The sequence below is a fragment of the Triturus cristatus genome, chromosome 10 (genome assembly GCF_964204655.1).
Source record: "Triturus cristatus chromosome 10, aTriCri1.1, whole genome shotgun sequence".
Classification (NCBI taxonomy): Eukaryota; Metazoa; Chordata; class Amphibia; order Caudata; family Salamandridae; genus Triturus; species Triturus cristatus.
Genome location: NC_140593.1, coordinates 856,482,176 through 856,503,166, shown reverse-complemented (window position 1 = coordinate 856,503,166; position 20,991 = coordinate 856,482,176). Strand labels below are relative to the sequence as shown.

Genomic DNA, 20,991 nt, shown 5'->3' with positions numbered 1-20,991 from the left:
AGAGGTATCTGGGAGTAGGCAGTACACACGGACACTGAACTCTATCTTGTGATTTGCAGCCAATTCTAGATTGAGGCAGGAGGAAAGGAGGTGACTTGCCCAAAAATGGCCATCCTGGGAATTCAGCCACCCTGGGGCTCCCAGGTTAGTGTTTCAGTCCTGCGAGCCACTCATATAAATCTCGCCTGATCGAGCGCTGAGTGAGCGTGTTTGAATACAAGAATCAAATGCCTCTGTCTTAGGAGCAAGAATTGGCAGGCCCTCCCTTGCATCTGTGGTGGAAGTCTATGGGGCAAGTGTCCAGGACTTGCAGAGGAGTACAAGTGCCAGAAAGTGCCTGCAGTTCTCATCAGCACCTTTTTTCTGTTCTCTGGCAGCTAGGATATCGACTGATCCCTTCCTTGCAAGAGTGAAAAAAACAACACCTTGAGAGAAAACATGACTTTTTGTGGTTCACATAGAGAGAGAGCAGCCAAATAGCCCTGCTTTGTTTCTGAAAGACGCATCAGAAATTGGTTAAAATGCCGACTGGCGAATCAGGCTCGTTGGTCTAGGGGTATGATTCTCGCTTCGGGTGCGAGAGGTCCCGGGTTCAAATCCCGGACGAGCCCATGCTGTGGAATTATTTTTAGGCTGCTTATTATATAGGGCCATTTCTTCTTTTCAATGCTATAAGACGCCGTGTATGGTGAGAAAGTTCCTTTCCCTCTACGCTATTTCCCACTTTTGGCGTATAGAATTTCAGTGCCGGACTTCTTTGCAACTGCTTTTATGGGGTGGACCATCAGTGTAGGAAAATTAAATGCAAAGTGTTTTTCTAGTGTGGTTTCAGGTATGGTTTTAAAATCGCCTTTTGGAATAAAAGGGGTCCTCGTTCCTTTCTTCCAAAGAAAGAGATCGGGTAAGGAGGGTCCAACTTTGAGCTTCATGGACATTGGCCCTTGGTCTGTGCATTCCAGCCCACTACATGCCAAGAAGATTCCTGCAAGCGTGTCTGTTTCTGTAGTGTAGTGGTTATCACGTTCGCTTTACACGCGAAAGGTCCCTGGTTCGAGACCGGGCAGAAACAGCAACTTTCTGTTTTTCACACAGTTTGCATTTACTCTCTCAATTTATAGGAAAGCTGAGATAATGGAAGCTGTCTATCCCTCACCAGCGTGACGTACTGTGCTCCAGGGGTATCAGTGACAGCTCAAAAAGAGAAGTGACGATAGTTTGCGCTATTCGTTTGCACGTCCTTGTGTACTGAAGGTTGGGCCTCCTTCATGAAAGCAAGGCATGAGAGCAGAAATGCTTTTATTGACCTCACCGAGAGCATACACCTAGAACAAACAAAATGTCTGAAGGATAGAGGCATTTTCATTTCTTGTTCGATGACGGCCATGGAAAAGACAGCAACCATATTGCAGAAGAGAGCAGCATGTGCAGTTGCTTGCTTTGGGTGAAGCATTCACTAACTCGCTGCCAATAATCCCCGGAGCCGGTGCGAAAGGCAACTCTTGTGTGCCTCGGCTCGTTGGTCTAGGGGTATGATTCTCGCTTAGGGTGCGAGAGGTCCCGGGTTCAAATCCCGGACGAGCCCTTTTTCAGAGGTAAACATACGAATCCTACTCAAAACTCACAATGCCTGACTATTTCTCATTACACTCGCCGCATTGTTGCACAAAATATGTTGAACCTCATAAGAAACATGGATCACCGTGCTTTTTCTGCCTTCATGCTTAGTCTGTGTGTGTCCCAGGTGATGCTTTCCCAAGCTGTACTTGCTGGCATTTAGGCATCAGATATTTGTCTGTCGATGCCTGCATAAGTCAATTTTTAATACGTCTAATTGCAAGTATGTTGGCTGATATCTCTGCAGTTTTCACACTTGTTCCTCGCTTTCTGAGTGGCTGCTGATACAGCAGAATAAAAGTAGAGAGAACCCTTGAGAGGAACCTTGCTCTAACAGTAAAACACAGCAAGTGAGTTTCTGTAGTGTAGTGGTCATCACGTTCGCCTAACACGCGAAAGGTCCCCGGTTCGAGACCGGGCAGAAACACTGTGCATGAGCTGCTTTTATGTGCACCCTCTAAAACCTTATTATCTCAATGCAAGCTTAAGAAGAGGCGGTCCTTGAACCCAGAGAGCCATGGGAAACTTCCTTTACTTTTGCAAGACGAAACAAAGTAATCCGCATCCATCAGTGGTCGCTCTTGTGCCTAGCTTTTTTTTTGTCATGCCATGTTGTATTGTGGGGTCTTTACACTTGTGACATTGCTGTGAACGTTGTAAGTGCAAACATTGGCAGGTGCAGTCAGAAGAGTCAGATCTGTACACACCCCGGGCTGTCAGGATGGCCGAGTGGTCTAAGGCGCCAGACTCAAGAGAGCTTGATCTTCAGTGCAACTGAGACTTCTGGTCTCCTCATGGAGGCGTGGGTTCAAATCCCACTTCTGACAGGTTTCTTTTACACCCTTAAATCGTCCTGTTTTTTGCAGTGCATTCCCCACACACCACAATCTTTGCACGGACCTGTAACATATGACGAGAAATCCACCAACGATCAGGCTGGGCCCTCAATCACAATTCCATGTATTCCTGGAAGGGACACCTCAGGCACACCTTCAGTTAAATTTGCACTCCATCACACAAACTGCCGTGCTGGTTTCTCATTAAGCAGTTGATCCCATCTTTGTTGTGAGGCTCTCCTGCCACCTTTTGGGCGGAGAAGGCACTGTCCCTGCAACAACACAGGCAGACATGTTCAACAGGGCTTCCTGGTTATGTGGGAGGAGCAGATTGTCATTGGTCCCCCCTTGCGAATTTTAATTTACATAAGGAAGACAGAGAGGTATCTGGGAGTAGGCAGTACACACGGACATTGAACTCTATCTTGTGATTTGCAGCCAATTCTAGATTGAGGCAGGAGGAAAGGAGGTGACTTGCCCAAAAATGGCCATCCTGGAAATTCAGCCACCCTGGGGCTCCCAGGTTAGTGTTTCAGTCCTGCGAGCCACTCATATAAATCTCGCCTGATCGAGCCTGATCGAGCGCTGAGTGAGCGTGTTTGAATCCAGGAATCAAATGCCTCTGTCTTAGGAGCAAGAATTGGCAGGCCCTCCCTTGCATCTGGGGTGGAAGTCTATGGGGCAAGTGTCCAGGACTTGCAGAGGAGTACAAGTGCCAGAAAGTGCCTGCAGTTCTCATCAGCGCCTTTTTTCTGCTCTCTGGCAGCTAGGATATCGACTGATCCCTTCCTTGCAAGAGTGAAAAAAACAACAGCTTGAGAGAAAACATGACTTTTTGTGGTTCACATAGAGAGAGAGCAGCCAAATAGCCCTGCTTTGTTTCTGAAAGACGCATCAGAAATTGCTTAAAATGCCAACTGGGGAATCAGGCTCGTTGGTCTAGGGGTATGATTCTCGCTTCGGGTGCGAGAGGTCCCGGGTTCAAATCCCGGACGAGCCCATGCTGTGGAATTATTTTTAGGCTGCTTATTATATAGGGCCATTTCTTCTTTTCAATGCTATAAGACGCCGTGTATGGTGAGAAAGTTCCTTTCCCTCTACGCTATTTCCCACTTTTGGCGTATAGAATTTCAGTGCCGGACTTCTTTGCAACTGCTTTTCTGGGGTGGACCATCAGTGTAGGAAAATTAAATGCAAAGTGTTTTTCTAGTGTGGTTTCAGGTATGGTTTTAAAATCGCCTTTTGGAATAAAAGGGGTCCTCGTTCCTTTCTTCCAAAGAAAGAGATCGGGTAAGGAGGGTCCAACTTTGAGCTTCATGGTCATTGGCCCTTGGTCTGTGCATTCCAGCCCACTACATGCCAAGAAGATTCCTGCAAGCGTGTCTGTTTCTGTAGTGTAGTGGTTATCACGTTCGCTTTACACGCGAAAGGTCCCTGGTTCGAGACCGGGCAGAAACAGCAGCTTTCTGTTTTTCACACAGTTTGCATTTACTCTCTCAATTTATAGGAAAGCTGAGATAATGGAAGCTGTCTATCCCTCACCAGCGTGACGTACTGTGCTCCAGGGGTATCAGTGACAGCTCAAAAAGAGAAGTGACGATAGTTTGCGCTATTCGTTTGCACGTCCTTGTGTACTGAAGGTTGGGCCTACTTCATGAAAGCAAGGCATGAGAGCAGAAATGGTTTTATTGACCTCACCGAGAGCATACACCTAGAACAAACAAAATGTCTGAAGGATAGAGGCATTTTCATTTCTTGTTCGATGACGGCCATGGAAAAGACAGCAACCATATTGCAGAAGAGAGCAGCATGTGCAGTTGCTTGCTTTGGGTGAAGCATTCACTAACTCGCTGCCAATAATCCCCGGAGCCGGTGCGAAAGGCAACTCTTGTGTGCCTCGGCTCGTTGGTCTAGGGGTATGATTCTCGCTTAGGGTGCGAGAGGTCCCGGGTTCAAATCCCGGACGAGCCCTTTTTCAGAGGTAAACATACGAATCCTACTCAAAACTCACAATGCCTGACTATTTCTCATTACACTCGCCGCATTGTTGCACAAAATATTTTGAACCTCATAAGAAACATGGATCACCATGCTTTTTCTGCCTTCATGCTTAGTCTCTGTGTGTCCCAGGTGATGCTTTCCCAAGCTGTACTTGCTGGCATTTAGGCATCAGATATTTGTCTGTCGATGCCTGCATAAGTCAATTTTTAATACGTCTAATTGCAAGTATGTTGGCTGATATCTCTGCAGTTTTCACACTTGCTCCTCGCTTTCTGAGTGGCTGCTGATACAGCAGAATAGAAGTAGAGAGAACCCTTGAGAGGAACCTTGCTCTAACAGTAAAACACAGCAAGTGAGTTTCTGTAGTGTAGTGGTCATCACGTTCGCCTAACACGCGAAAGGTCCCCGGTTCGAGACCGGGCAGAAACACTGTGCATGAGCTGCTTTTATGTGCACCCTCTAAAACCTTATTATCTCAATGCAAGCTTAAGAAGAGGCGGTCCTTGAACCCAGAGAGCCATGGGAAACTTCCTTTACTTTTGCAAGACGAAACAAAGTAATCAGCATCCATCAGTGGTCGCTCTTGTGCCTAGCTTTTTTTTTGTCATGCCATTTGGTATTGTGGGGTCTTTACACTTGTGACATTGCTGTGAACGTTGTAAGTGCAAACATTGGCAGGTGCAGTCAGAAGAGTCAGATCTGTACACACCCAGGGCTGTCAGGATGGCCGAGTGGTCTAAGGCGCCAGACTCAAGAGAGCTTGATCTTCAGTGCAACTGAGACTTCTGGTCTCCTCATGGAGGCGTGGGTTCAAATCCCACTTCTGACAGGTTTCTTTTACACCCTTAAATCGTCCTGTTTTTTGCAGTGCATTCCCCACACACCACAATCTTTGCACGGACCTGTAACATATGACGAGAAATCCACCAACGATCAGGCTGGGCCCTCAATCACAATTCCATGTATTCCTGGAAGGGACACCTCAGGCACACCTTCCGTTAAATTTGCACTCCATCACACAAACTGCCGTGCTGGTTTCTCATTAACCAGTTGATCCCATCTTTGTTGTGAGGCTCTCCTGCCACCTTTTGGGCGGAGAAGGCACTGTCCCTGCAACAACACAGGCAGACATGTTCAACAGGGCTTCCGGGTTATGTGGGAGGAGCAGATTGTCATTGGTCCCCCCTTGCGAATTTTAATTTACATAAGGAAGACAGAGAGGTATCTGGGAGTAGGCAGTACACACGGACATTGAACTCTATCTTGTGATTTGCAGCCAATTCTAGATTGAGGCAGGAGGAAAGGAGGTGACTTGCCCAAAAATGGCCATCCTGGAAATTCAGCCACCCTGGGGCTCCCAGGTTAGTGTTTCAGTCCTGCGAGCCACTCATATAAATCTCGCCTGATCGAGCCTGATCGAGCGCTGAGTGAGCGTGTTTGAATCCAGGAATCAAATGCCTCTGTCTTAGGAGCAAGAATTGGCAGGCCCTCCCTTGCATCTGGGGTGGAAGTCTATGGGGCAAGTGTCCAGGACTTGCAGAGGAGTACAAGTGCCAGAAAGTGCCTGCAGTTCTCATCAGCGCCTTTTTTCTGCTCTCTGGCAGCTAGGATATCGACTGATCCCTTCCTTGCAAGAGTGAAAAAAACAACACCTTGAGAGAAAACATGACTTTTTGTGGTTCACATAGAGAGAGAGCAGCCAAATAGCCCTGCTTTGTTTCTGAAAGACGCATCAGAAATTGCTTAAAATGCCGACTGGGGAATCAGGCTCGTTGGTCTAGGGGTATGATTCTCGCTTCGGGTGCGAGAGGTCCCGGGTTCAAATCCCGGACGAGCCCATGCTGTGGAATTATTTTTAGGCTGCTTATTATATAGGGCCATTTCTTCTTTTCAATGCTATAAGACGCCGTGTATGGTGAGAAAGTTCCTTTCCCTCTACGCTATTTCCCACTTTTGGCGTATAGAATTTCAGTGCCGGACTTCTTTGCAACTGCTTTTCTGGGGTGGACCATCAGTGTAGGAAAATTAAATGCAAAGTGTTTTTCTAGTGTGGTTTCAGGTATGGTTTTAAAATCGCCTTTTGGAATAAAAGGGGTCCTCGTTCCTTTCTTCCAAAGAAAGAGATCGGGTAAGGAGGGTCCAACTTTGAGCTTCATGGTCATTGGCCCTTGGTCTGTGCATTCCAGCCCACTACATGCCAAGAAGATTCCTGCAAGCGTGTCTGTTTCTGTAGTGTAGTGGTTATCACGTTCGCTTTACACGCGAAAGGTCCCTGGTTCGAGACCGGGCAGAAACAGCAGCTTTCTGTTTTTCACACAGTTTGCATTTACTCTCTCAATTTATAGGAAAGCTGAGATAATGGAAGCTGTCTATCCCTCACCAGCGTGACGTACTGTGCTCCAGGGGTATCAGTGACAGCTCAAAAAGAGAAGTGACGATAGTTTGCGCTATTCGTTTGCACGTCCTTGTGTACTGAAGGTTGGGCCTACTTCATGAAAGCAAGGCATGAGAGCAGAAATGGTTTTATTGACCTCACCGAGAGCATACACCTAGAACAAACAAAATGTCTGAAGGATAGAGGCATTTTCATTTCTTGTTCGATGACGGCCATGGAAAAGACAGCAACCATATTGCAGAAGAGAGCAGCATGTGCAGTTGCTTGCTTTGGGTGAAGCATTCACTAACTCGCTGCCAATAATCCCCGGAGCCGGTGCGAAAGGCAACTCTTGTGTGCCTCGGCTCGTTGGTCTAGGGGTATGATTCTCGCTTAGGGTGCGAGAGGTCCCGGGTTCAAATCCCGGACGAGCCCTTTTTCAGAGGTAAACATACGAATCCTACTCAAAACTCACAATGCCTGACTATTTCTCATTACACTCGCCGCATTGTTGCACAAAATATTTTGAACCTCATAAGAAACATGGATCACCATGCTTTTTCTGCCTTCATGCTTAGTCTCTGTGTGTCCCAGGTGATGCTTTCCCAAGCTGTACTTGCTGGCATTTAGGCATCAGATATTTGTCTGTCGATGCCTGCATAAGTCAATTTTTAATACGTCTAATTGCAAGTATGTTGGCTGATATCTCTGCAGTTTTCACACTTGCTCCTCGCTTTCTGAGTGGCTGCTGATACAGCAGAATAGAAGTAGAGAGAACCCTTGAGAGGAACCTTGCTCTAACAGTAAAATACTGCAAGTGAGTTTCTGTAGTGTAGTGGTCATCACGTTCGCCTAACACGCGAAAGGTCCCCGGTTCGAGACTGGGCAGAAACACTGTGCATGAGCTGGTTTTATGTGCACCCTCTAAAACCTTATTATCTCAATGCAAGCTTAAGAAGAGGCGGTCCTTGAACCCAGCGAGCCATGGGAAACTTCCTTTACTTTTGCAAGACGAAACAAAGTAATCCGCATCCATCAGTGGTTGCTCTTGTGCCTAGCTTTTTTTTTGTCATGCAATGTTGTATTGTGGGGTCTTTACACTTGTGACATTGCTGTGAACGTTGTAAGTGCAAACATTGGCAGGTGCAGTCAGAAGAGTCAGATCTGTGCACACCCAGGGCTGTCAGGATGGCCGAGTGGTCTAAGGCGCCAGACTCAAGAGAGCTTGATCTTCAGTGCAACTGAGACTTCTGGTCTCCTCATGGAGGCGTGGGTTCAAATCCCACTTCTGACAGGTTTCTTTTACACCCTTAAATCGTCCTGTTTTTTGCAGTGCATTCCCCACACACCACAATGTTTGCACGGACCTGTAACATATGACGAGAAATCCACCAACGATCAGGCTGGGCCCTCAATCACAATTCCATGTATTCCTGGAAGGGACACCTCAGGCACACCTTCCGTTAAATTTGCACTCCATCACACAAACTGCCGTGCTGGTTTCTCATTAAGCAGTTGATCCCATCTTTGTTGTGAGGCTCTCCTGCCACCTTTTGGGCGGAGAAGGCACTGTCCCTGCAACAACACAGGCAGACATGTTCCACAGGGCTTCCTGGTTATGTGGGAGGAGCAGATTGTCATTGGTCCCCCCTTGCGAATTTTAATTTACATAAGGAAGACAGAGAGGTATCTGGGAGTAGGCAGTACACACGGACATTGAACTCTATCTTGTGATTTGCAGCCAATTCTAGATTGAGGCAGGAGGAAAGGAGGTGACTTGCCCAAAAATGGCCATCCTGGAAATTCAGCCACCCTGGGGCTCCCAGGTTAGTGTTTCAGTCCTGCGAGCCACTCATATAAATCTCGCCTGATCGAGCCTGATCGAGCGCTGAGTGAGCGTGTTTGAATCCAGGAATCAAATGCCTCTGATTTAGGAGCAAGAATTGGCAGGCCCTCCCTTGCATCTGGGGTGGAAGTCTATGGGGCAAGTGTCCAGGACTTGCAGAGGAGTACAAGTGCCAGAAAGTGCCTGCAGTTCTCATCAGCGCCTTTTTTCTGCTCTCTGGCAGCTAGGATATCGACTGATCCCTTCCTTGCAAGAGTGAAAAAAACAACACCTTGAGAGAAAACATGACTTTTTGTGGTTCACATAGAGAGAGAGCAGCCAAATAGCCCTGCTTTGTTTCTGAAAGACGCATCAGAAATTGCTTAAAATGCCAACTGGGGAATCAGGCTCGTTGGTCTAGGGGTATGATTCTCGCTTCGGGTGCGAGAGGTCCCGGGTTCAAATCCCGGACGAGCCCATGCTGTGGAATTATTTTTAGGCTGCTTATTATATAGGGCCATTTCTTCTTTTCAATGCTATAAGACGCCGTGTATGGTGAGAAAGTTCCTTTCCCTCTACGCTATTTCCCACTTTTGGCGTATAGAATTTCAGTGCCGGACTTCTTTGCAACTGCTTTTCTGGGGTGGACCATCAATGTAGGAAAATTAAATGCAAAGTGTTTTTCTAGTGTGGTTTCAGGTATGGTTTTAAAATCGCCTTTTGGAATAAAAGGGGTCCTCGTTCCTTTCTTCCAAAGAAAGAGATCGGGTAAGGAGGGTCCAACTTTGAGCTTCATGGTCATTGGCCCTTGGTCTGTGCATTCCAGCCCACTACATGCCAAGAAGATTCCTGCTAGCGTGTCTGTTTCTGTAGTGTAGTTGTTATCACGTTCGCTTTACACGCGAAAGGTCCCTGGTTCGAGACCGGGCAGAAACAGCAACTTTCTGTTTTTCACACAGTTTGCATTTACTCTCTCAATTTATAGGAAAGCTGAGATAATGGAAGCTGTCTATCCCTCACCAGCGTGACGTACTGTGCTCCAGGGGTATCAGTGACAGCTCAAAAAGAGAAGTGACGATAGTTTGCGCTATTCGTTTGCACGTCCTTGTGTACTGAAGGTTGGGCCTCCTTCATGAAAGCAAGGCATGAGAGCAGAAATGGTTTTATTGACCTCACCGAGAGCATACACATAGAACAAACAAAATGTCTGAAGGATAGAGGCATTTTCATTTCTTGTTCGATGACGTCCATGGAAAAGACAGCAACCATATTGCAGAAGAGAGCAGCATGTGCAGTTGCTTGCTTTGGGTGAAGCATTCACTAACTCGCTGCCAATAATCCCCGGAGCCGGTGCGAAAGGCGACTCTTGTGTGCCTCGGCTCGTTGGTCTAGGGGTATGATTCTCGCTTAGGGTGCGAGAGGTCCCGGGTTCAAATCCCGGACGAGCCCTTTTCAGAGGTAAACATACGAATCCTACTCAAAACTCACAATGCCTGACTATTTCTCATTACACTCGCCGCATTGTTGCACAAAATATTTTGAACCTCATAAGAAACATGGATCACCGTGCTTTTTCTGCCTTCATGCTTAGTCTGTGTGTGTCCCAGGTGATGCTTTCCCAAGCTGTACTTGCTGGCATTTAGGCATCAGATATTTGTCTGTCGATGCCTGCATAAGTCAATTTTTAATACGTCTAATTGCAAGTATGTTGGCTGATATCTCTGCAGTTTTCACACTTGTTCCTCGCTTTCTGAGTGGCTGCTGATACAGCAGAATAGAAGTAGAGAGAACCCTTGAGAGGAACCTTGCTCTAACAGTAAAACACAGCAAGTGAGTTTCTGTAGTGTAGTGGTCATCACGTTCGCCTAACACGCGAAAGGTCCCTGGTTCGAGACCGGGCAGAAACACTGTGCATGAGCTGCTTTTAGGTGCACCCTCTAAAACCTTATTATCTCAATGCAAGCTTAAGAAGAGGCGGTCCTTGAACCCAGAGAGCCATGGGAAACTTCCTTTACTTTTGCAAGACGAAACAAAGTAATCCGCATCCATCAGTGGTCGCTCTTGTGCCTAGCTTTTTTTTTGTCATGCCATGTTGTATTGTGGGGTCTTTACACTTGTGACATTGCTGTGAACGTTGTAAGTGCAAACATTGGCAGGTGCAGTCAGAAGAGTCAGATCTGTACCCACCCAGGGCTGTCAGGATGGCCGAGTGGTCTAAGGCGCCAGACTCAAGAGAGCTTGATCTTCAGTGCAACTGAGACTTCTGGTCTCCTCATGGAGGCGTGGGTTCAAATCCCACTTCTGACAGGTTTCTTTTACACCCTTAAATCGTCCTGTTTTTTGCAGTGCATTCCCCACACACCACAATCTTTGCACGGACCTGTAACATATGACGAGAAATCCACCAACGATCAGGCTGGGCCCTCAATCACAATTCCATGTATTCCTGGAAGGGACACCTCAGGCACACCTTCAGTTAAATTTGCACTCCATCACACAAACTGCCGTGCTGGTTTCTCATTAAGCAGTTGATCCCATCTTTGTTGTGAGGCTCTCCTGCCACCTTTTGGGCGGAGAAGGCACTGTCCCTGCAACAACACAGGCAGACATGTTCAACAGGGCTTCCTGGTTATGTGGGAGGAGCAGATTGTCATTGGTACCCCCCTTGCGAATTTTAATTTACATAAGGAAGACAGAGAGGTATCTGGGAGTAGGCAGTACACACGGACATTGAACTCTATCTTGTGATTTGCAGCCAATTCTAGATTGAGGCAGGAGGAAAGGAGGTGACTTGCCCAAAAATGGCCATCCTGGAAATTCAGCCACCCTGGGGCTCCCAGGTTAGTGTTTCAGTCCTGCGAGCCACTCATATAAATCTCGCCTGATCGAGCCTGATCGAGCGCTGAGTGAGCGTGTTTGAATCCAGGAATCAAATGCCTCTGTCTTAGGAGCAAGAATTGGCAGGCCCTCAATTGCATCTGGGGTGGAAGTCTATGGGGCAAGTGTCCAGGACTTGCAGAGGAGTACAAGTGCCAGAAAGTGCCTGCAGTTCTCATCAGCGCCTTTTTTCTGCTCTCTGGCAGCTAGGATTTCGACTGATCCCTTCCTTGCAAGAGTGAAAAAAACAACACCTTGAGAGAAAACATGACTTTTTGTGGTTCACATAGAGAGAGAGCAGCCAAATAGCCCTGCTTTGTTTCTGAAAGACGCATCAGAAATTGCTTAAAATGCCGACTGGGGAATCAGGCTCGTTGGTCTAGGGGTATGATTCTCGCTTCGGGTGCGAGAGGTCCCGGGTTCAAATCCCGGACGAGCCCATGCTGTGGAATTATTTTTAGGCTGCTTATTATATAGGGCCATTTCTTCTTTTCAATGCTATAAGACGCCGTGTATGGTGAGAAAGTTCCTTTCCCTCTACGCTATTTCCCACTTTTGGCGTATAGAATTTCAGTGCCGGACTTCTTTGCAACTGCTTTTCTGGGGTGGACCATCAGTGTAGGAAAATTAAATGCAAAGTGTTTTTCTAGTGTGGTTTCAGGTATGGTTTTAAAATCGCCTTTTGGAATAAAAGGGGTCCTCGTTCCTTTCTTCCAAAGAAAGAGATCGGGTAAGGAGGGTCCAACTTTGAGCTTCATGGTCATTGGCCCTTGGTCTGTGCATTCCAGCCCACTACATGCCAAGAAGATTCCTGCAAGCGTGTCTGTTTCTGTAGTGTAGTGGTTATCACGTTCGCTTTACACGCGAAAGGTCCCTGGTTCGAGACCGGGCAGAAACAGCAGCTTTCTGTTTTTCACACAGTTTGCATTTACTCTCTCAATTTATAGGAAAGCTGAGATAATGGAAGCTGTCTATCCCTCACCAGCGTGACGTACTGTGCTCCAGGGGTATCAGTGACAGCTCAAAAAGAGAAGTGACGATAGTTTGCGCTATTCGTTTGCACGTCCTTGTGTACTGAAGGTTGGGCCTACTTCATGAAAGCAAGGCATGAGAGCAGAAATGGTTTTATTGACCTCACCGAGAGCATACACCTAGAACAAACAAAATGTCTGAAGGATAGAGGCATTTTCATTTCTTGTTCGATGACGGCCATGGAAAAGACAGCAACCATATTGCAGAAGAGAGCAGCATGTGCAGTTGCTTGCTTTGGGTGAAGCATTCACTAACTCGGTGCCAATAATCCCCGGAGCCGGTGCGAAAGGCATCTCTTGTGTGCCTCGGCTCGTTGGTCTAGGGGTATGATTCTCGCTTAGGGTGCGAGAGGTCCCGGGTTCAAATCCCGGACGAGCCCTTTTTCAGAGGTAAACATACGAATCCTACTCAAAACTCACAATGCCTGACTATTTCTCATTACACTCGCCGCATTGTTGCACAAAATATTTTGAACCTCATAAGAAACATGGATCACCATGCTTTTTCTGCCTTCATGCTTAGTCTCTGTGTGTCCCAGGTGATGCTTTCCCAAGCTGTACTTGCTGGCATTTAGGCATCAGATATTTGTCTGTCCATGCCTGCATAAGTCAATTTTTAATACGTCTAATTGCAAGTATGTTGGCTGATATCTCTGCAGTTTTCACACTTGCTCCTCGCTTTCTGAGTGGCTGCTGATACAGCAGAATAGAAGTAGAGAGAACCCTTGAGAGGAACCTTGCTCTAACAGTAAAACACAGCAAGTGAGTTTCTGTAGTGTAGTGGTCATCACGTTAGCCTAACACGCGAAAGGTCCCCGGTTCGAGACCGGGCAGAAACACTGTGCATGAGCGTCTTTTATGTGCACCCTCTAAAACCTTATTATCTCAATGCAAGCTTAAGAAGAGGCGGTCCTTGAACCCAGCGAGCCATGGGAAACTTCCTTTACTTTTGCAAGACGAAACAAAGTAATCCGCATCCATCAGTGGTCGCTCTTGTGCCTAGCTTTTTTTTTGTCATCCCATGTTGTATTGTGGGGTCTTTACACTTGTGACATTGCTGTGAACGTTGTAAGTGCAAACATTGGCAGGTGCAGTCAGAAGAGTCAGATCTGTGCACACCCAGGGCTGTCAGGATGGCCGAGTGGTCTAAGGCGCCAGACTCAAGAGAGCTTGATCTTCAGTGCAACTGAGACTTCTGGTCTCCTCATGGAGGCGTGGGTTCAAATCCCACTTCTGACAGGTTTCTTTTACACCCTTAAATCGTCCTGTTTTTTGCAGTGCATTCCCCACACACCACAATCTTTGCACGGACCTGTAACATATGACGAGAAATCCACCAACGATCAGGCTGGGCCCTCAATCACAATTCCATGTATTCCTGGAAGGGACACCTCAGGCACACCTTCCGTTAAATTTGCACTCCATCACACAAACTGCCGTGCTGGTGTCTCATTAAGCAGTTGATCCCATCTTTGTTGTGAGGCTCTCCTGCCACCTTTTGGGCGGAGAAGGCACTGTCCCTGCAACAACACAGGCAGACATGTTCAACAGGGCTTCCTGGTTATGTGGGAGGAGCAGATTGTCATTGGTCCCCCCTTGCGAATTTTAATTTACATAAGGAAGACAGAGAGGTATCTGGGAGTAGGCAGTACACACGGACACTGAACTCTATCTTGTGATTTGCAGCCAATTCTAGATTGAGGCAGGAGGAAAGGAGGTGACTTGCCCAAAAATGGCCATCCTGGGAATTCAGCCACCCTGGGGCTCCCAGGTTAGTGTTTCAGTCCTGCGAGCCACTCATATAAATCTCGCCTGATCGAGCCTGATCGAGCGCTGAGTGAGCGTGTTTGAATACAAGAATCAAATGCCTCTGTCTTAGGAGCAAGAATTGGCAGGCCCTCCCTTGCATCTGGGGTGGAAGTCTATGGGGCAAGTGTCCAGGACTTGCAGAGGAGTACAAGTGCCAGAAAGTGCCTGCAGTTCTCATCAGCGCCTTTTTTCTGCTCTCTGGCAGCTAGGATATCGACTGATCCCTTCCTTGCAAGAGTGAAAAAAACAACACCTTGAGAGAAAACATGACTTTTTGTGGTTCACATAGAGAGAGAGCAGCCAAATAGCCCTGCTTTGTTTCTGAAAGACGCATCAGAAATTGCTTAAAATGCCGACTGGGGAATCAGGCTCGTTGGTTTAGGGGTATGATTCTCGCTTCGGGTGCGAGAGGTCCCGGGTTCAAATCCCGGACGAGCCCATGCTGTGGAATTATTTTTAGGCTGCTTATTATATAGGGCCATTTCTTCTTTTCAATGCTATAAGACGCCGTGTATGGTGAGAAAGTTCCTTTCCCTCTACGCTATTTCCCACTTTTGGCGTATAGAATTTCAGTGCCGGACTTCTTTGCAACTGCTTTTCTGGGGTGGACCATCAGTGTAGGAAAATTAAATGCAAAGTGTTTTTCTAGTGTGGTTTCAGGTATGGTTTTAAAATCGCCTTTTGGAATAAAAGGGGTCCTCGTTCCTTTCTTCCAAAGAAAGAGATCGGGTAAGGAGGGTCCAACTTTGAGCTTCATGGACATTGGCCCTTGGTCTGTGCATTCCAGCCCACTACATGCCAAGAAGATTCCTGCTAGCGTGTCTGTTTCTGTAGTGTAGTGGTTATCACGTTCGCTTTACACGCGAAAGGTCCCTGGTTCGAGACCGGGCAGAAACAGCAGCTTTCTGTTTTTCACACAGTTTGCATTTACTCTCTCAATTTATAGGAAAGCTGAGATAATGGAAGCTGTCTATCCCTCACCAGCGTGACGTACTGTGCTCCAGGGGTATCAGTGACAGCTCAAAAAGAGAAGTGACGATAGTTTGCGCTATTCGTTTGCACGTCCTTGTGTACTGAAGGTTGGGCCTACTTCATGAAAGCAAGGCATGAGAGCAGAAATGGTTTTATTGACCTCACCGAGAGCATACACCTAGAACAAACAAAATGTCTGAAGGATAGAGGCATTTTCATTTCTTGTTCGATGACGGCCATGGAAAAGACAGAAACCATATTGCAGAAGAGAGCAGCATGTGCAGTTGCTTGCTTTGGGTGAAGCATTCACTAACTCGCTGCCAATAATCCCCGGAGCCGGTGCGAAAGGCAACTCTTGTGTGCCTCGGCTCGTTGATCTAGGGGTATGATTCTCGCTTAGGGTGCGAGAGGTCCCGGGTTCAAATCCCGGACGAGCCCTTTTTCAGAGGTAAACATACGAATCCTACTCAAAACTCACAATGCCTGACTATTTCTCATTACACTCGCCGCATTGTTGCACAAAATATTTTGAACCTCATAAGAAACATGGATCACCATGCTTTTTCTGCCTTCATGCTTAGTCTGTGTGTGTCCCAGGTGATGCTTTCCCAAGCTGTACTTGCTGGCATTTAGGCATCAGATATTTGTCTGTCGATGCCTGCATAAGTCAATTTTTAATACGTCTAATTGCAAGTATGTTGGCTGATATCTCTGCAGTTTTCACACTTGCTCCTCGCTTTCTGAGTGGCTGCTGATACAGCAGAATAGAAGTAGAGAGAACCCTTGAGAGGAACCTTGCTCTAACAGTAAAACACAGCAAGTGAGTTTCTGTAGTGTAGTGGTCATCACGTTCGCCTAACACGCGAAAGGTCCCCGGTTCGAGACCGGGCAGAAACACTGTGCATGAGCTGCTTTTATGTGCACCCTCTAAAACCTTATTATCTCAATGCAAGCTTAAGAAGAGGCGGTCCTTGAACCCAGCGAGCCATGGGAAACTTCCTTTACTTTTGCAAGACGAAACAAAGTAATCCGCATCCATCAGTGGTCGCTCTTGTGCCTAGCTTTTTTTTTGTCATGCCATGTTGTATTGTGGGGTCTTTACACTTGTGACATTGCTGTGAACGTTGTAAGTGCAAACATTGGCAGGTGCAGTCAGAAGAGTCAGATCTGTGCACACCCAGGGCTGTCAGGATGGCCGAGTGGTCTAAGGCGCCAGACTCAAGAGAGCTTGATCTTCAGTGCAACTGAGACTTCTGGTCTCCTCATGGAGGCGTGGGTTCAAATCCCACTTCTGACAGGTTTCTTTTACACCCTTAAATCGTCCTGTTTTTTGCAGTGCATTCCCCACACACCACAATCTTTGCACGGACCTGTAACATATGACGAGAAATCCACCAACGATCAGGCTGGGCCCTCAATCACAATTCCATGTATTCCTGGAAGGGACACCTCAGGCACACCTTCCGTTAAATTTGCACTCCATCACACAAACTGCCGTGCTGGTTTCTCATTAAGCAGTTGATCCCATCTTTGTTGTGAGGCTCTCCTGCCACCTTTTGGGCAGAGAAGGCACTGTCCCTGCAACAACACAGGCAGACATGTTCAACAGGGCTTCCTGGTTATGTGGGAGGAGCAGATTGTCATTGGTCCCCCCTTGCGAATTTTAATTTACATAAGGAAGACAGAGAGGTATCTGGGAGTAGGCAGTACACACGGACACTGAACTCTATCTTGTGATTTGCAGCCAATTCTAGATTGAGGCAGGAGGAAAGGAGGTGACTTGCCCAAAAATGGCCATCCTGGGAATTCAGCCACCCTGGGGCTCCCAGGTTAGTGTTTCAGTCCTGCGAGCCACTCATATAAATCTCGCCTGATCGAGCCTGATCGAGCGCTGAGTGAGCGTGTTTGAATACAAGAATCAAATGCCTCTGTCTTAGGAGCAAGAATTGGCAGGCCCTCCCTTGCATCTGGGGTGGAAGTCTATGGGGCAAGTGTCCAGGACTTGCAGAGGAGTACAAGTGCCAGAAAGTGCCTGCAGTTCTCATCAGCGCCTTTTTTCTGCTCTCTGGCAGCTAGGATATCGACTGATCCCTTCCTTGCAAGAGTGAAAAAAACAACACCTTGAGAGAAAACATGACTTTTTGTGGTTCACATAGAGAGAGAGCAGCCAAATAGCCCTGCTTTGTTTCTGAAAGACGCATCAGAAATTGCTTAAAATGCCGACTGGGGAATCAGGCTCGTTGGTCTAGGGGTATGATTCTCGCTTCGGGTGCGAGAGGTCCCGGGTTCAAATCCCGGACGAGCCCATGCTGTGGAATTATTTTTAGGCTGCTTATTATATAGGGCCATTTCTTCTTTTCAATGCTATAAGACGCCGTGTATGGTGAGAAAGTTCCTTTCCCTCTACGCTATTTCCCACTTTTGGCGTATAGAATTTCAGTGCCGGACTTCTTTGCAACTGCTTTTCTGGGGTGGACCATCAGTGTAGGAAAATTAAATGCAAAGTGTTTTTCTAGTGTGGTTTCAGGTATGGTTTTAAAATCGCCTTTTGGAATAAAAGGGGTCCTCGTTCCTTTCTTCCAAAGAAAGAGATCGGGTAAGGAGGGTCCAACTTTGAGTTTCATGGACATTGGCCCTTGGTCTGTGCATTCCAGCCCACTACATGCCAAGAAGATTCCTGCAAGCGTGTCTGTTTCTGTAGTGTAGTGGTTATCACGTTCGCTTTACACGCGAAAGGTCCCTGGTTCGAGACCGGGCAGAAACAGCAACTTTCTGTTTTTCACACAGTTTGCATTTACTCTCTCCATTTATAGGAAAGCTGAGATAATGGAAGCTGTCTATCCCTCACCAGCGTGACGTATTGTGCTCCAGGGGTATCAGTGACAGCTCAAAAAGAGAAGTGACGATAGTTTGCGCTATTCGTTTGCACGTCCTTGTGTACTGAAGGTTGGGCCTCCTTCATGAAAGCAAGGCATGAGAGCAGAAATGGTTTTATTGACCTCACCGAGAGCATACACCTAGAACAAACAAAATGTCTGAAGGATAGAGGCATTTTCATTTCTTGTTCGATGTCGGCCATGGAAAAGACAGCAACCATATTGCAGAAGAGAGCAGCATGTGCAGTTGCTTGCTTTGGGTGAAGCATTCACTAACTTGCTGCCAATAATCCCCGGAGCCGGTGCGAAAGGCGACTCTTGTGTGCCTCGGCTCGTTGGTCTAGGGGTATGATTCTCGCTTTGGGTGCGAGAGGTCCCGGGTTCAAATCCCGGACGAGCCCTTTTTCAGAGGTAAACATACGAATCCTACTCAAAACTCACAATGCCTGACTATTTCTCATTACACTCGCCGCATTGTTGCACAAAACATTTTGAACCTCATAAGAAACATGGATCACCGTGCTTTTTCTGCCTTCATGCTTAGTCTGTGTGTGTCCCAGGTGATGCTTTCCCAAGCTGTACTTGCTGGCATTTAGGCATCAGATATTTGTCTGTCGATGCCTGCATAAGTCAATTTTTAATACGTCTAATTGCAAGTATGTTGGCTGATATCTCTGCAGTTTTCACACTTGTTCCTCGCTTTCTGAGTGGCTGCTGATACAGCAGAATAGAAGTAGAGAGAACCCTTGAGAGGAACCTTGCTCTAACAGTAAAACACAGCAAGTGAGTTTCTGTAGTGTAGTGGTCATCACGTTCGCCTAACACGCGAAAGGTCCCCGTTTCGAGACCGGGCAGAAACACTGTGCATGAGCTGCTTTTATGTGCACCCTCTAAAACCTTATTATCTCAATGCAAGCTTAAGAAGAGGCGGTCCTTGAACCCAGAGAGCCATGGGAAACTTCCTTTACTTTTGCAAGACGAAACAAAGTAATCCGCATCCATCAGTGGTCGCTCTTGTGCCTAGCTTTTTTTTTGTCATGCCATGTTGTATTGTGGGGTCTTTACACTTGTGACATTGCTGTGAACGTTGTAAGTGCAAACATTGGCAGGTGCAGTCAGAAGAGTCAGATCTGTACACACCCAGGGCTGTCAGGATGGCCGAGTGGTCTAAGGCGCCAGACTCAAGAGAGCTTGATCTTCAGTGCAATTGAGACTTCTGGTCTCCTCATGGAGGCGTGGGTTCAAATCCCACTTCTGACAGGTTTCTTTTACACCCTTAAATCGTCCTGTTTTTTGCAGTGCATTCCCCACACACCACAATCTTTGCACGGACCTGTAACATATGACGAGAAATCCACCAACGATCAGGCTGGGCCCTCAATCACAATTCCATGTATTCCTGGAAGGGACACCTCAGGCACACCTTCCGTTAAATTTGCACTCCATCACACAAACTGCCGTGCTGGTTTCTCATTAAGCAGTTGATCCCATCTTTGTTGTGAGGCTCTCCTGCCACCTTTTGGGCGGAGAAGGCACTGTCCCTGCAACAACACAGGCAGACATGTTCAACAGGGCTTCCTGGTTATGTGGGAGGAGCAGATTGTCATTGGTCCCCCCTTGCGAATTTTAATTTACATAAGGAAGACAGAGAGGTATCTGGGAGTAGGCAGTACACACGGACACTGAACTCTATCTTGTGATTTGCAGCCAATTCTAGATTGAGGCAGGAGGAAAGGAGGTGACTTGCCCAAAAATGGCCATCCTGGGAATTCAGCCACCCTGGGGCTCCCAGGTTAGTGTTTCAGTCCTGCGAGCCACTCATATAAATCTCGCCTGATCGAGCGCTGAGTGAGCGTGTTTGAATACAAGAATCAAATGCCTCTGTCTTAGGAGCAAGAATTGGCAGGCCCTCCCTTGCATCTGTGGTGGAAGTCTATGGGGCAAGTGTCCAGGACTTGCAGAGGAGTACAAGTGCCAGAAAGTGCCTGCAGTTCTCATCAGCACCTTTTTTCTGTTCTCTGGCAGCTAGGATATCGACTGATCCCTTCCTTGCAAGAGTGAAAAAAACAACACCTTGAGAGAAAACATGACTTTTTGTGGTTCACATAGAGAGAGAGCAGCCAAATAGCCCTGCTTTGTTTCTGAAAGACGCATCAGAAATTGGTTAAAATGCCGACTGGCGAATCAGGCTCGTTGGTCTAGGGGTATGATTCTCGCTACGGGTGCGAGAGGTCCCGGGTTCAAATCCCGGACGAGCCCATGCTGTGGAATTATTTTTAGGCTGCTTATTATATAGGGCCATTTCTTCTTTTCAATGCTATAAGACGCCGTGTATGGTGAGAAAGTTCCTTTCCCTCTACGCTATTTCCCACTTTTGGCGTATAGAATTTCAGTGCCGGACTTCTTTGCAACTGCTTTTATGGGGTGGACCATCAGTGTAGGAAAATTAAATGCAAAGTGTTTTTCTAGTGTGGTTTCAGGTATGGTTTTAAAATCGCCTTTTGGAATAAAAGGGGTCCTCGTTCCTTTCTTCCAAAGAAAGAGATCGGGTAAGGAGGGTCCAACTTTGAGCTTCATGGACATTGGCCCTTGGTCTGTGCATTCCAGCCCACTACATGCCAAGAAGATTCCTGCAAGCGTGTCTGTTTCTGTAGTGTAGTGGTTATCACGTTCGCTTTACACGCGAAAGGTCCCTGGTTCGAGACCGGGCAGAAACAGCAACTTTCTGTTTTTCACACAGTTTGCATTTACTCTCTCAATTTATAGGAAAGCTGAG

The 20,991-nt window shown here is 47.1% G+C and overlaps 24 non-coding genes across 24 annotated transcripts; all 24 read left to right on the top strand.

Moving 5' to 3' along the window:
• Positions 1 to 539: 539 nt before the first annotated feature.
• On the top strand, positions 540 to 611 carry TRNAP-CGG (transfer RNA proline (anticodon CGG)). Its single transcript has one exon. It is a non-coding gene; the product is annotated as a tRNA-Pro (tRNA).
• A 385-nt stretch (positions 612 to 996) lies between these two features.
• Positions 997 to 1,069, top strand: TRNAV-UAC (transfer RNA valine (anticodon UAC)). The gene has a single exon. It is a non-coding gene; the product is annotated as a tRNA-Val (tRNA).
• Positions 1,070 to 1,510: 441 nt separating this feature from the next.
• TRNAP-AGG (transfer RNA proline (anticodon AGG)) lies at positions 1,511 to 1,582 on the top strand. Its single transcript has one exon. It is a non-coding gene; the product is annotated as a tRNA-Pro (tRNA).
• Positions 1,583 to 1,968: 386 nt separating this feature from the next.
• TRNAV-AAC (transfer RNA valine (anticodon AAC)) lies at positions 1,969 to 2,041 on the top strand. Its single transcript has one exon. It is a non-coding gene; the product is annotated as a tRNA-Val (tRNA).
• Positions 2,042 to 3,378: 1,337 nt separating this feature from the next.
• Positions 3,379 to 3,450, top strand: TRNAP-CGG (transfer RNA proline (anticodon CGG)). The gene has a single exon. It is a non-coding gene; the product is annotated as a tRNA-Pro (tRNA).
• A 385-nt stretch (positions 3,451 to 3,835) lies between these two features.
• On the top strand, positions 3,836 to 3,908 carry TRNAV-UAC (transfer RNA valine (anticodon UAC)). Its single transcript has one exon. It is a non-coding gene; the product is annotated as a tRNA-Val (tRNA).
• A 441-nt stretch (positions 3,909 to 4,349) lies between these two features.
• Positions 4,350 to 4,421, top strand: TRNAP-AGG (transfer RNA proline (anticodon AGG)). Its single transcript has one exon. It is a non-coding gene; the product is annotated as a tRNA-Pro (tRNA).
• A 386-nt stretch (positions 4,422 to 4,807) lies between these two features.
• On the top strand, positions 4,808 to 4,880 carry TRNAV-AAC (transfer RNA valine (anticodon AAC)). The gene has a single exon. It is a non-coding gene; the product is annotated as a tRNA-Val (tRNA).
• A 1,337-nt stretch (positions 4,881 to 6,217) lies between these two features.
• Positions 6,218 to 6,289, top strand: TRNAP-CGG (transfer RNA proline (anticodon CGG)). Its single transcript has one exon. It is a non-coding gene; the product is annotated as a tRNA-Pro (tRNA).
• Positions 6,290 to 6,674: 385 nt separating this feature from the next.
• Positions 6,675 to 6,747, top strand: TRNAV-UAC (transfer RNA valine (anticodon UAC)). The gene has a single exon. It is a non-coding gene; the product is annotated as a tRNA-Val (tRNA).
• A 441-nt stretch (positions 6,748 to 7,188) lies between these two features.
• TRNAP-AGG (transfer RNA proline (anticodon AGG)) lies at positions 7,189 to 7,260 on the top strand. Its single transcript has one exon. It is a non-coding gene; the product is annotated as a tRNA-Pro (tRNA).
• Positions 7,261 to 9,056: 1,796 nt separating this feature from the next.
• Positions 9,057 to 9,128, top strand: TRNAP-CGG (transfer RNA proline (anticodon CGG)). The gene has a single exon. It is a non-coding gene; the product is annotated as a tRNA-Pro (tRNA).
• An 899-nt stretch (positions 9,129 to 10,027) lies between these two features.
• Positions 10,028 to 10,099, top strand: TRNAP-AGG (transfer RNA proline (anticodon AGG)). The gene has a single exon. It is a non-coding gene; the product is annotated as a tRNA-Pro (tRNA).
• A 385-nt stretch (positions 10,100 to 10,484) lies between these two features.
• On the top strand, positions 10,485 to 10,557 carry TRNAV-AAC (transfer RNA valine (anticodon AAC)). The gene has a single exon. It is a non-coding gene; the product is annotated as a tRNA-Val (tRNA).
• A 1,338-nt stretch (positions 10,558 to 11,895) lies between these two features.
• TRNAP-CGG (transfer RNA proline (anticodon CGG)) lies at positions 11,896 to 11,967 on the top strand. Its single transcript has one exon. It is a non-coding gene; the product is annotated as a tRNA-Pro (tRNA).
• A 385-nt stretch (positions 11,968 to 12,352) lies between these two features.
• On the top strand, positions 12,353 to 12,425 carry TRNAV-UAC (transfer RNA valine (anticodon UAC)). The gene has a single exon. It is a non-coding gene; the product is annotated as a tRNA-Val (tRNA).
• A 441-nt stretch (positions 12,426 to 12,866) lies between these two features.
• TRNAP-AGG (transfer RNA proline (anticodon AGG)) lies at positions 12,867 to 12,938 on the top strand. The gene has a single exon. It is a non-coding gene; the product is annotated as a tRNA-Pro (tRNA).
• A 1,796-nt stretch (positions 12,939 to 14,734) lies between these two features.
• On the top strand, positions 14,735 to 14,806 carry TRNAP-CGG (transfer RNA proline (anticodon CGG)). The gene has a single exon. It is a non-coding gene; the product is annotated as a tRNA-Pro (tRNA).
• Positions 14,807 to 15,191: 385 nt separating this feature from the next.
• TRNAV-UAC (transfer RNA valine (anticodon UAC)) lies at positions 15,192 to 15,264 on the top strand. The gene has a single exon. It is a non-coding gene; the product is annotated as a tRNA-Val (tRNA).
• Positions 15,265 to 15,705: 441 nt separating this feature from the next.
• On the top strand, positions 15,706 to 15,777 carry TRNAP-AGG (transfer RNA proline (anticodon AGG)). The gene has a single exon. It is a non-coding gene; the product is annotated as a tRNA-Pro (tRNA).
• A 386-nt stretch (positions 15,778 to 16,163) lies between these two features.
• Positions 16,164 to 16,236, top strand: TRNAV-AAC (transfer RNA valine (anticodon AAC)). The gene has a single exon. It is a non-coding gene; the product is annotated as a tRNA-Val (tRNA).
• Positions 16,237 to 17,573: 1,337 nt separating this feature from the next.
• On the top strand, positions 17,574 to 17,645 carry TRNAP-CGG (transfer RNA proline (anticodon CGG)). Its single transcript has one exon. It is a non-coding gene; the product is annotated as a tRNA-Pro (tRNA).
• Positions 17,646 to 18,030: 385 nt separating this feature from the next.
• TRNAV-UAC (transfer RNA valine (anticodon UAC)) lies at positions 18,031 to 18,103 on the top strand. The gene has a single exon. It is a non-coding gene; the product is annotated as a tRNA-Val (tRNA).
• Positions 18,104 to 20,859: 2,756 nt separating this feature from the next.
• TRNAV-UAC (transfer RNA valine (anticodon UAC)) lies at positions 20,860 to 20,932 on the top strand. Its single transcript has one exon. It is a non-coding gene; the product is annotated as a tRNA-Val (tRNA).
• Positions 20,933 to 20,991: the final 59 nt, after the last annotated feature.